Source organism: Sturnus vulgaris, unplaced genomic scaffold, assembly GCF_052056855.1.
Source record: "Sturnus vulgaris isolate bStuVul1 unplaced genomic scaffold, bStuVul1.hap1 Scaffold_192, whole genome shotgun sequence".
Classification (NCBI taxonomy): Eukaryota; Metazoa; Chordata; class Aves; order Passeriformes; family Sturnidae; genus Sturnus; species Sturnus vulgaris.
The window spans coordinates 9414819-9428339 of NW_028276155.1; the positions used below are offsets into that span (position 1 = coordinate 9414819).

The 13521-nt window shown below is 36.1% G+C and overlaps 1 long non-coding RNA gene across 1 annotated transcript; it reads right to left on the reverse strand.

The window, feature by feature from the left end:
- Positions 1-10836: 10836 nt before the first annotated feature.
- LOC148218311 (uncharacterized) lies at positions 10837-13053 on the reverse strand. Its single transcript, XR_015800525.1, has 3 exons — positions 12428-13053; positions 12141-12214; positions 10837-10968 (listed from the first exon to the last, which is right to left on the reverse strand). It is a non-coding gene; the product is annotated as an uncharacterized LOC148218311 (long non-coding RNA).
- Positions 13054-13521: the final 468 nt, after the last annotated feature.

Sequence of the window (13521 nt, forward strand, 5' to 3'; positions counted from 1 at the left end):
TGTTTCCAAAATCTTCAAATGAATTTGATTTTAGGTGATGAAAAGTCAAGCATGTGTTCAGCTTCCTTTTCCCAGACTCAGGCCTCTTTGTGGGTTTGAAGGGTTATTAACACATTACAAATGCCAGCAATCAGTAAAATCTCTTACCTTGTGCTTTTCCATAAGTGCCACCATTTCAGTTATCTTGTGCTGACAGTGGATATCAGTTTCTCTCTGTATCACTGCTGCTTCCTCATAAAGCAACCTCAGCTTTTCTACCTGGGAGCAGTAAATTGCATTTCATTCACAAACATAACAATATATATTTTAAAAATATTACTTTAATTTCTTCTTCCCCCTGTGGGTGCAGTGTAGTCCCACTTGGACTTCATTTGCTTTTGAGATCCTTTTCAAATCTGACATCTTTTATGCAGATTGTTAAAATGGGCAAGATTAAAGGTACAAGTTCACTTTGAACCCAAAGACCATTTCAAGCACTCTGCCCTAACATTTCTTAGCATTACCATCAAAAAATGTGTGGGCAAAAAAATACTAATATGGGAGTAGTTATAATCTCATTTAGCTATGCTGACTTTATACCAAGGGTAGAATTTCTTTGAACTATATCTAGAAAGAAAGAATTTTTAACTGGGTTCTTATTTTCAAAGACATATTCAAATATTTCAACTTAAGCACCTGATGTACTAAAGCTTTGCTCACAGGCATACACAACAACCATTTCTCTTGATAAGACTGAAATGTAAGAGCAAGGGCTCTGGCCAATAAAGCTTCATAAAAACCTTTTAAATAAAAAAAAATTAATTGCAGTAAAAATTAACACTTCTCACCTGTTCATTAAGTTTCTTTTCATTCACTTTTCTTGTTTCTATCTCTTTTTGATAGATGTCAACTGCTTTCTTATGTTGCTTGTTCATATTTTCCATCTCTAACTGCAATTTATTCACCTTTTGAGAATGCAGAATTGCTGCTGTTATTTGTTTAGGAATTAATATGTTAATTTATTTTTTTCCTTTTATTTTTGAGCAGAAGCACACTGTTACTTCTCAGGTATATGATTAAAGTGTTTCCTATTTAAAAGTTGAGCTTTTTTTTATGAAGAACTGAACTTTGTCCTGACGTGAGTTAGAAAATACTCAAAGAAACAATGGCAACAGCACAACGGGAAAGACTGCCCTAAATGCTGTGAATTCCTTGAAAAAAACCAAATACAGATGGAGATTTTATTCTCTCTCTTGTAAATCTAGGTAAGATTTTCGCAGGTTTTATGGGACATTTCCTTCCAGCTGTGCATTCTGATTACAGTTTTTCCTTTTAAGTTTCTCATATGAATATTCTTCCAAAAGTCCTCTTCTTTCCCTAAGTGCAGTACCCAAAGCTGGACACAATGTTCCCATCAGAGGGGTTTCCACTGCAGAACACATTTAAAGAACAGCCTGAAGTGAGTAATATATGTAAGTCTTTTAAATGCTTTTCTGTCACAATGGGGTTACTGTTCAGTCCACTAACAATAAAAGGAAAAAAAAGAAAGGGACTGATTGGAAACATAATTAATTGTGATGTGAAGTCCATCTCTTTTAAATGTCCAATAGTCAGTGCCCAATGATTAAAAATGGAAGCATCTTCTAAAAACTATGAGCTCATTCCTGCACAATCTGTATCCTAAATCCATAAACCAGCTCACAATGTATTTAACAAGTACTGTCATTAGTTACACTGGGACTTAAAAACATTCACTTCATCTTCTATGTGATGTTATTTAAACCTACCTCCCCTTCATGAATACTGTTTTTCTTACTTTCTGCAGTAATTTTCTTTTTCAGCACCTGATTCTGTTGAAATAAAACAAAACAAGCACTGCACTTTAATAAGTTAACAGAATTATGTAATAGTTTAACTGTGTCGAGAATGTCAGAATCTTCAAAATTCCAGCTTTCATCAAGTTCCTGTTATTGAATGGAGTTCATTCCATAACTCTCTCTTGTGCAGTTCAGGTGCCAGAACAATTCTCCAAACAAAAGAATGCTCAGATAACTACTGTGAAAATCCTGTTTCTTCATGACCTTAAGAAAAGCTCCCCCTGAGCAACAACAGGGAATAACAAATGAGGGGCAGAATGGGAATTAAAACTAAGATGCTGCTGACAGAAGGTGTGAAAATGTCATGACTAAAAATACAAGTTATGTATATTTTACAGTGAAGTTTCTACAATTTGTGCTAGTGCAGAATTCTTTTCTGCAAGTGGTAACTGTGATAGGTCCTTATTACAAGTACATAAATAATACTATATAGTAAATGAAAAAAGTATATGTTTGTTAAAGATATTATTTTTGTAATTGCTTTTTTCAAATTAAGGCTAATTTAACAGATCAAGTGATTCCAAAGACGACTCCTTAATTTGATCAGTTAGGATAAGAAAGGAACATTTTTAAATTACATAGGTGTATCTAAAGATATCACAGTAGATGAAAAATGCTGAAAAGTCACCCCAAAATACCATGTGTTGATGTATTTGTGACTCTCAAAATCTCTACACACCTCCTGCTGCAACTCTTCAAAGCATTTGGCTTTATTTTCCATCTGTTTCTTTAAATTATTAACCTGAAAGAGATATTTCAAACATTAATTAGTTAAGTCCTAAACATTACACCCTGTGTTAGCAATTTCTGTCAACATTCCCAAACATGCACTTGCACCAGTCTGGTTTATTCTGATGGGACTGAAACACAAGCTGATATCTTAGAATGACTGGAGTTTGAGCCATAAAGTACTACAAGATGTTAATTAATTTAATTAATAGCAGTGAACCAGTTCCTTCGCAGTTATAGATTCAAGAAAGAAAGAAGAGAAAATCCTGCAGTATCTTCACAATTTCAAAAATACATTTGTATGAAGTTCCCTACAATCTATGAAAAAACGAATTTTCCCAATTATTTTCTAGACTCTTCAACTGCTTTTCCTTTCTTGAAATTTCATTTTCAAGACCCTTAATCTGAAATTAGAATTGTAAATCTTTGACTTTTACAATGAAATTGTGAAATCTGTTTTAATGCTAAAAACCCCAGGTTGCTTTGAAACTACGGAAAGTAAAAATATTTGAATCTATTTAAGCTAGAACTCACATTACATATAAAAACTAATCTAGAGCCCATCCATCACCCAGTGGATATATAAAAAAAAAAAAAAAAAAAGAAAAACAGGTTCCCTGTTTGCCTGAAATCAAACAAATCTTTAATATTCAATTTCCCAGCAAGGAATAAACATCCCTGTGACTGTGCTTGTCTTTCAAAATACCAGGGCTCAGCATGTGGACACACAATGTCACAGCTGGCAGCAGCTGTGACAGGAGAAAGCCCCTGGCAGAGACCACATCCCCCAGGCAGAGCTTTGCACAAAAAATCCCAACAAACATTTTACATTTCAATTCTGTCCTGCAGGTTATGTAACATATTTCCATACGTACGTTTTCTTCCTTTTCATCCAGTTTACTTTGAATCTCTTCACCTGTCTTTGCCATTTTCTCCTTCAGAGACTCCAGTTCATTTCTAAGGGCCAAATTAACAAGCATTAGTAAATATTTACTTCTTACCTTCAACTTCCTTTCAGTACTAATAAACTCATATTTTATTTTCTACAAAGAGCTGTTGATGTTGATGGGAATTTCATAAGCTGCTCAATGAAAATGTTCTTAAAATGAAGCAACATGCCTAGTAAGTCAAGATGTGAACTGTCCATACTTTTTATTTTAAGTAGGAGAAGATGTTCCAGCTAACCTAAGGAAAAGACATCCTAACCTGGACTATTGTAATGCAGCTCTGAAACATGGGAGGCTGCCTGTCTATTGAACTGATGGTACAGAGATTTCTGCAGAGTAACACTCAGCCAGTTTTGCCTTGTCACATTTCACCCATAACCTTGAACTTCCATTTTCATTTCCTTCACACCTAACATGTCTAATGCACAACAGGACAGCTCTTTCTATGTAAAACAAAATGATGGCAAACATTGTTCCTGTAGCAACAGGTATTTCTAATCTGATAGAATTTGTACTTGCCAACAGTAGAACTGAACAGTTTCTGTTTAGCTGTATTATCTAGAAAAATATTAATCAAAAAAAACCCAGAAAGCAACATATGAACACAACTAACTATCTGAATCTACTTCCTTAAACAATATCAGATATTAATATTTGTTTTTACTTGCCTTAGCTGGCCATTTGCCTCTTCTAGGTTTACAACTAACTGCTTTGTATTTTCTTCCTTTTTCTCACTATCCTAAAAAAAGACCAAAGTCAGCAAAGAAATAAAATTCAAAGCGACTTCTTAAAAAATTCAAAGACATCCAAAACACACTGACCTGCCTTATTCACAAGTGTAAATACACTTCTTGCCCAATTCAAGCACAAAAAACAGTTTAGGTACTCTACAGAACCATGTCATGTTGCAGTTTATCATCTGATTTGTAAAACTGAGCACTGTCCTTTAAAAAAATCTGGAATTTTACAACTTGCCTCTTGTTTTTCTTGCAGTTTCTTGAGTTCTGCAGCCACATCATTTTTCTCCTGTGCTATTTGATCTTTCTCTAGTGAAAGCTTATTGAGACACACTGTTAGTTGTTCATTCTTTAACCTAATTTAAAACAAATGGCCAGGAGGAATAAGAACATGCATTTTGAAATCTCCTTTGAAGTTAAATATACCCATTATCAAGTGTTACTCCATGCTGAAAAAAGTCCAGGCCTTTATCTACAAATACAGGATTTGCAGCAGTCACAGTGATATAAAAAGGAGACAGAAGAAGTAAAGAAAATCAGAGTCAACTTTTACATAAATATAATGGTCCCTGAAGATGATGTAGTTCAAAGCAGGATTAACAATGAATTCAGAAACTTTCTCTTCTTGTTAACAAAGTCAGAGATATGGAAGAACTACATATTCCATAGAATAATACAAATAGAGAAAATGTAATTTACAACTGTAAGTATATAATTTATGTTTTATTGTGTGATTCAAAACTTCCATTATAAAAGAATCACAGCTCATTTCACTGTGGATTAAAGTAACTTCTATATAACACCAAAAAGAATTAAATACTATATTTCAAAATAGTCATACGTCTCTTGTTGAAGATCTGTTTTCAGAGCCAAAAGCTGGTTTAAATGATCTTGCTCCTTTTCAGCTGTACTAGTCAGCTGTGCTTTCAAACCATGCATTTCTTTCTGCAGAAGGAAAAAGGAGTTTTGAGCACACATGTGTAAACTACAACTCATGGTGGTTGTCAGACATGAGCTAACAGCACAAGGCTTTCAGAAGAACCAAACAACATCCACACCATGGGTTATCCAGACTGTACCTTTACCTATCTCTGCTGGGATATGAAGTGGTGTGAGATGAGAGCTCTGACACCAGTGCTGTACCTGGCCCCTGCTGTGAGTTTAATTACCCAGTCTGCAAAACTATTAAATTTGAGTCCTTGGACATAACTTTAAATAAAGATAATTGCTTCAGACTTTACAAGCTTTTGCATTCATCTAAATAAAAAAGACTAAAGAAACATCAGAGAATTCCAGTTCTATAGGATAGAGCAGAAAGGCAATCAACAGGGCTGTGCCTCCATCCTCAGTACAGGCACTGTAGGAGTGCAAGGGGCAGCAGCCAGGCCCCTGTGCACAGGAGGACAGAGATCTCCTGCTGTCACTGCTGTGAGCAGAGCAGCTCAGGGTGGGACACTGCTCTGTGTGCTACTTCCATGTACTTGTGTTCAAGTTAGGATGTGTAACTTGACTATTTATAAAAACATGTTATTATTGCCCTATTTCAGACCTCTCTGATGTCTCTCTCCAAATTTTTCTCTCTCTGCAATTTTTTTACAGCAGCCTCAAGATCCTTCTTCAGCAAGAATCCTCCAATTTGCCCATTTTAGAAAATTAGTGAAACTCAGTTCAGAACACTCAATGCACAGATTGTAACAACAAGCAGAGGTAGTGAAATGCACACCTGATTTCACACTACCTTAACTTTAGTTTATATGGTTTCTTGTTAGACTTGTAAATATAAAATCATCATGAAAATAAACCTCTGTTAATAGTGTAATTCATATAGCTTAGACTCCTGTGACAGAAAATGGGCCTGTGCCACAGTACAGCAGGGTGCACAGAGGCCAGAGCTAATTACCTTCCTGTAAGTAAGAAAAAAATGGGAAAACTTTCTATCCAGAGGGATATAAAGGCATTCGAATGGGCATGAATGAAGAAGGAAATAACCAAAAACCTGACAAGGAAAACCAAAACAGGGGAGACAAGAAAAACCAAAAACATAGGAGACAAGAAAAACAGTGGTAATAAACAAGATCTTCAAAGAAAACACTGAAATTGTGGATGAGAGAGTTTAGTAGAAATGTTAAGGTAGACTAGACTGTATTTATTTATGGCATTTAAGGCACTTACAAAGCAAGAGGAATTTCATATGAAAAGCAAATGCCATGAGATTAATAAAATGAACATTTACCAGAATTTCTGACAGCTCTTCAAGTTGCATTTCTTTGTCACATTTTAACTTAGTCATCTCTTCTACAGCACATGTAATGCAAAATTAATGGAACAGAAATAATTTTTCATACTTAGCAGGCAGTATAAAACACACACCCTTTTGCAATAGCCAGTTCTCAAAACTTACTGGATTAAGTTCAGAAACTGTAAAGCTCATTTATGACTCAATCTAAATGTAGACTTTGAAAAATGATTAAGAAAGACATGAGCAAATCTATATCTGAACAGAAACTAATTATTTATCTTAAATAAAATTCAGAGCCTATTATGTTTTCCACAATTATGGCTTCAAATAAACCATGAACTGTAAGACCAGAGTATTCTCCAAGTATTCATGCATCTGCATTGTTCCAGAAAAAAAAAAAATCGGAACTGCTGAAAGTTCAGATCACATGGATATGCTGAAAAAGGAAACCAGTTATTACTAACTTCCACATGTTTTCTATGTGCATATTCACAATACTGGTATTTTTTGCAAGTACTCCTCACCAAGGTCGTGTTTGGTGTGGAATTCTCACAGGTCTCATCCTGCCTTGCTCTAGACAAGCATTAGCAGTTCACTTTGGAACATTTCTCTTTAGATGCCCTCAATGTATACAGGGACATCCAATTCTATTTCTCATCTGTCAGATGAGATCCAGCCCCATGTGCTGCACAGCAGGAAACAGTGCTGAAGGCAGAACTCTTGCTCTGGGGGCTGAGGAGCACATCCCTAGAAACCACACGATATCAAAGCAGGATTTAAAGATAAGCCCTGCCACATCCAGCATGGGGAGGGTCTGCAGAAACCTTAATGGGAGAGTTTTATCTCTGCTACAAGCTACAGAAATCCTGTCTGCTACTCCTGGCACCTGCAGTGCTACTGGTCTTAGCTGGAAACCAAAACTGCTTCCATGAGAATTCATGCATGGATGGCCTTGCCATTGGAGCTCTGCACAGCACTGCCCTTTGGCTGTGCAAGGACCAATGACCACCAAAGAAAAGGGAGTCAGGTGAGTCCAAATAAATGCAGGCATTCCTGACAGGTACAGGTAACATCTTTCCTCCAAGTACTACAGACAGTCCATTTCCAGAAAGCAGCAGAAAACATTTTTCTTACTGCCTAGCTCATTTTCTGCCTTTCTACAAGCCTTACCCAGTTCAGCAGACTTCTTTTGGAGCTCCAAGGTAATCAGCTTTGATTCGTCTTCATATTTCTTTGATCTAAGAAAATGATAATTTAAAACCTCCAAATGTACAGTACAAAGCACTGCATTTGAAACTTGAAGGACAACAGGACAGTGTCTTACCACAAGCACTTGAAGAACATTTACCTTTCAACAGGCAGACAATATATCAGCTGCAACACCTACCAAATTTCACTTTTACAACTTCAGAACAGCAGACATTCAAGTCAACAAATATATACTTACAGAAATTTGTATTTCTTGAAGACAGAATTATGGAAGTTGGAGGGGGAAAAATTTTACTTTTTATAGACCAGTATCAACCAGCACAAATATAAAAAAATTACATTAAATTCCCTGCATTTAGACCACTGTATCAAAAAACCTCCAAATTTCAGCTTCATTTCCAGTTGCTCTTGATTTTGTCATAGACTGCAACCTGTAAGATGACTCTGAATGGAAACTCTTTAATTTACCTATTTTGCTCCTTTTGCAGCAAGCTTTTCAAATTGGCAGTAGAAATCTCAAACTCCTCTGTCACAGCTGCAAGCAAAGCCTTCACTTTTTTACATTCTTCCTCCTGTGCTTCCTTTTCTCTGGTGACCTCAATTAATGTTTTCACTGTAGTTTGGAATTCAGCTTCTAAGTTCTTCTGAGTAGCCTTCAAAACATGATCTAATTTCTAACCATGTTTTGCAACAAACAGCTACAGTTGTTTCATATCTAAAGTATCCATAATTATTTATGCAAATACTCATCTAGTTTATTTAAACTGTAAAACTGTAAGCAAGGTGTACCTCTGCCTTTTCCAATGAAATGTCAGCCTCTCCCAGCTTTGCCCTCAAATGTTCTTGACTGACCCGGGATTCCTTTAACATTTCTTCTCCATGTACTAAGCAAAAAAGATGTATGTTTATATTTTTAAAAATAGGATATTTACTAAAAAAATGCTGCTAGAAATTCGAAAATACATACATTTATAGAATTTAACAAACGCCAATGGTACTGACATCATATACTATAAAAACTTTGAATATAGATGGCTTAAAAATATTGAAAATCAAGGTCTGAAAAGTAAGTGTCCTCAGTGGCACCTGCCTGACTGTAAATTTGGAAAACTGAAGCAATGTGTTTTCCCCTTGCAATTTTCAAAAGTTCTCACTACTTGACTCACCCTAAAAATTACCCTGCCAGTTCTCATCCCACATAAGCAGCTTCTGTTTCAAAGATAAGCCCCAAAATTCTGCTGCCAACCAGCAACAGAACAACTATCACAACCCTGTTTCCTATGCTTCTAAAAACAATTACATTTAAACACAGCAGACAGAACTCTTACATTTTGCTTCTAGCAAGTCAGCAATCTTATTTTGTGATATCTGCAGCTGAGCCTGGATGTCTTTTATTACACCATCTTTTTCATCTCTCTGTATGGTAAGAGCTGAAATCTAGCAAAATTAAAGAAATATCATGATGAAGTGTGGGAAAGGGACAGAGACTCATTTCCATTTGTACCCCAGGTATGATGAGCTGCTGTCATTCAAGTTACATAAGGTTGTTGATCTTAGCCAAATATTGATCAAGTCACATTACTCCAAATGAAAAAGTCCTCCAGTTCAAAATCAAACTGTGAATTCCACTAGACTAAAGGTCTAAAACATCACTAAACTTAGCAGAATCTGACTTAAATGCAGCTTCAGCTGTTATTTTGTCTTTTCTACTAATACCCAGAAAGACTTCTTGGCTCTTGCATTGCCCTTTTAGTCACAAATAAAGCTGTTACCACATATTCAATGGTAAAACTGAGCAAACCTGCTTCTCCTTCTGACTCACTTGCAGTTTGCATTCTTTTTCAAACTTGTCCACTTTCTCTGCTTCTTCTTTCACTTTTGAGATACAGTAATATCCACAGTTAATATTCTAGCTGAAATATACTCCAATTTCAATACAACTTCCAGTTTAAGATTGCTTGCAATTGTACAGCTGTACATTTTGTTTCCCAAGAGTAACTGCTGAGGCAACATTTGATTTTATAATCAAAATATCTTTTTTTGCCAGCTTTCCACAGAATTAGTCCATTACTCCATGTTTGTTATAAGAAACTAACAGAAAAGAGCATGTGAAAATGAAACAGGAGCACAAACAGGAACACAGCAGCCTGTACATATAGAGAGAACATTTACCTGAAGTTTGTGTAGCTATACACTAGTGCCATTACCATTTAAGTAAACCAACTACAGGAAATAAATATTAATCTCTAGGCTGTACTTCACACACAAAACTTGAACTTTGAGTGACTATTTGAAAAATAAAGTTCCAAATTTGGCCCAGAGGAACAACAGCAGAAGGGGCCAGGCAGTGAATACAGGCAGCAGGAATAAAAGAGGGTCCCAGTGTCTCAGTGTGACCTGCTCACCATTCACATCTGTCTGCCCTGACACTGCACATTTTTTATGTGTAATAAATGCTGTGAAAGACAAAATTGTTTAGCCAGCAGCATGAACACAATAAACAGAATTCTCACGTTTGAAACTCATTTCCAATCTGTCCTGCTCTGCTTGCACACGAAGCTCTTCAAATGCCACTGTCATTCTCTAAAAACAAAATTTCATATTTGAAGCTCAATATTGGAAACCCTGGAAGTTCCCAAGGGGCTGCTGCCAACCCCAACCATTCTGAGAAATCACCAGGTAAGTGAAACAGAGTCCAAAAAGAAGACAGAAGTTCTGGCAGTCACCCAGCACTAAGCACATATCACACACTTCACATGATCTACATCCCACATATCACACCCATCACATGGATCCACATCCCACATATCACACACATCCCATGGATCTACATCCCACATATCACACCCATCACATGGATCTACATCCCACATATCACACCCATCCCATGGATCCACATCCCACATATCACACCCATCACATGGATCCACATCCCACATATCACACCCATCACATGGATCCACATCCCACATATCACAGAGATCACGTGGATCTACATCCCACACGCTGCTGCACTTTCTCCATTGAATGTGCTTTATGTAATACAAAAATAATTTTTGAAGAGGGACTGAAAACCTGACTTCCTGCATCACACATGACATGATATGGACACAGAAAGTATCCCAACATAAACATGTAATCAGCTCAGCATGTCCACACTCACATTCCTTTTAGCCAGCTTATGTCACTTACTTCCATGTTGCCATGAAGCTCCTCATACAATTGTCTTGTTTCTTCTCTTTCCTGTTCATCTATCAAAGCAAGAATTTTTAAAATTTTTTCTTTTGAAATTTTTTCTTTTGAAAAAGAATGCCAGCTGTCCAAGTCATTTTCCTTAATCAGCATAATGAATTTAAAAAGGAATTATCAGCTCATTTCTTATTAAATGAGGCATTATGAAATACAGTGCCAAAAGCCATACAATCTAGGGAAAATGTGTATTTCATTGAAATATTAAGCAAGCTCAGCTTTTAGATTTCCTTCCCAATATATATTTTTGACAAGTGTAATTCTGGATCAATTTATGTAACCATATTAATTCTTATAGTATTAATGTTGAATAATCATGTATCAAAGCTGTTAGTATTTGATAAACTGTAATATAGGGTTTAGCACTGAATTTCTTCCTATCAGCAGATACCTGCGACCACAGAACTGTCATTATAAAATTACAACAACACTCCATGTCCATATTTTCCTTCTTTCCTTTTACTTTTGTAATTGATACTATTTTTCCCTAAGAAAACAATTGTAGAAGAGAACAGTAAGAACCAGAGCTATCAAAAAAGAACAGAACATCTATACACAAGTGTTTCTAGAATTAAGGCTAAAAAGAAATAGACACTTCTTAAATATCCAGGATCAAGTTAGTAAAATTTTAATGATTACAATAACAATTCTACATTGCATATAAAGCAGAATTACCAATCAAGAACATGGGAATTTAGAGTAGATTCCACTGCCTCAAAACAGGCTTGAAGTGCCACTTCATATCTCTCAGTATCTTCACAGTCCCTGGATGGGACTGAAAACCCTCAGAGGGCTGAGCAGACTCGAGGGGAGCTGCACTGCTCTGCAGTGGCTGTCACTGCTCAGCAGGGTCTGGCACTGCCTCAAACCTGGCTCAGTGTTCAGGCACCCAAACAGCTCCCAGGCTTGGAAACTTGCAGCAAACGATTTGACTGGCTCCAAAAATCCTCTGGATTTAGCATCACAAACCTGATGTGTGTTAGTCCTGTGGCTTCACTCCTAGTTTTGTGAGCCACTTAAATTTCACTCCTAATTTTAAGAGTCACATCCAGCCAATCTCAGCTGGAGAGCACATCTGAACAGCATGAGAACTTTTCTGTGAATTTAGAGCAAGCTAGAAGCACTCTCATACATCTAATTTACTCTCATAAATCAAAAATAAAAAAGTATTTACATTTGCTGGTCTTCTCTGTGAAGAGAGTGCAGGTTTCCTTGAGCAGAGTACACAGATGCATCGAAGCAGTGGCTCTAAAGGAGGGAAAAATACCATGTTTTCATAGGAGTGCACAGTATTTTATACTAAGTATAAATATATATATATATTTAATGGACAAATTTTATACCAAGTACCTAAGGAGTAACAATGTAAATGACCTTCACAATTTAACTGCTATATGAAACTGCCCACATGAAAACTGATTATTTTCACCACAAAAACATCTATTTGGTTACATTACTCACTCTTTCTGGAGATCTTCTTTCTCCCATATTTCATCTCCCAGTTTCAAATGGAGTTTATCATTTTTTAACTAATTTCATAGGGAATAAATGCAAAAAGATGCTGTTATTGAAAAATGGATTAGAAATACACTTTGACTTCTCAAATCCCACATGAAAATGTAATTTTGGGTATCAGCAGACAGAAGTCTATTTAACTGGTATTGCATGCTGAGTCATCTTCTGCATGAAAGGCAGAATAATTAATGAGCAATGACTTACCAGCAACTGAGACACTTACAGGTAAATTCTTCATGCACACACTCATACAGGACACGTGCACACACCTGCTCAAAACAATCATTTGCTCAAGGCACAAACCAAACTGCAACATTCTGTAATATTTAATTGGATCAATAATATTGTCATACTAAATCAGGAAGCACTTAACTTCATCTATTCAATGCATATTGTACAATACTGGCCTGCAGTTCTTGAATGGTTTTATTCTGTGCTTCAATAATCTCTCTACTTTCTTGGAGTTTTCTTTCTTTCTGGTTTAGTTCTGATTCCATAGTCAGTTTCCACTGCTTGATCTTCTCAGCCTCATTGTAGAGTTTTGAGAACAAGTCATTCCTTGTTTCTGTATTCTATTAAAACAGGTTCCACAATTTAATCTCAAATACTATCTAATTAATACTGTTGTAGATAAAATATTTTATCTCTTAGAAACATCACAAGAGTAATATTTTTCCACAGATGGTGATATAAACTTATATACGATCAGGAAGCAAAGTTTAAATCTTTGTGCATCCACTATGTAGGTATCAAAAGGCATTACAGACCACACAGGAGACACAAATACAACGAAAATCTTTAAATCTTACAGATTAAATTAAATTAAAACTCACTTCATAGGCACTTCAAATAAAGAAAAAACAACAACAGCAACAACCAACATTGCAATCACTCTAATTGTTAAGGATTTGTCTCCAGGCATGTTCACTGAATCACAAATATCTCCTCTAAGTGATTCAGCTTTAAGCAGGAGACAGAAAACACGATTCCCTTTTGACTACTTCCTTCAGCCCTGAAATATCTACTCAATAATGCTTTAA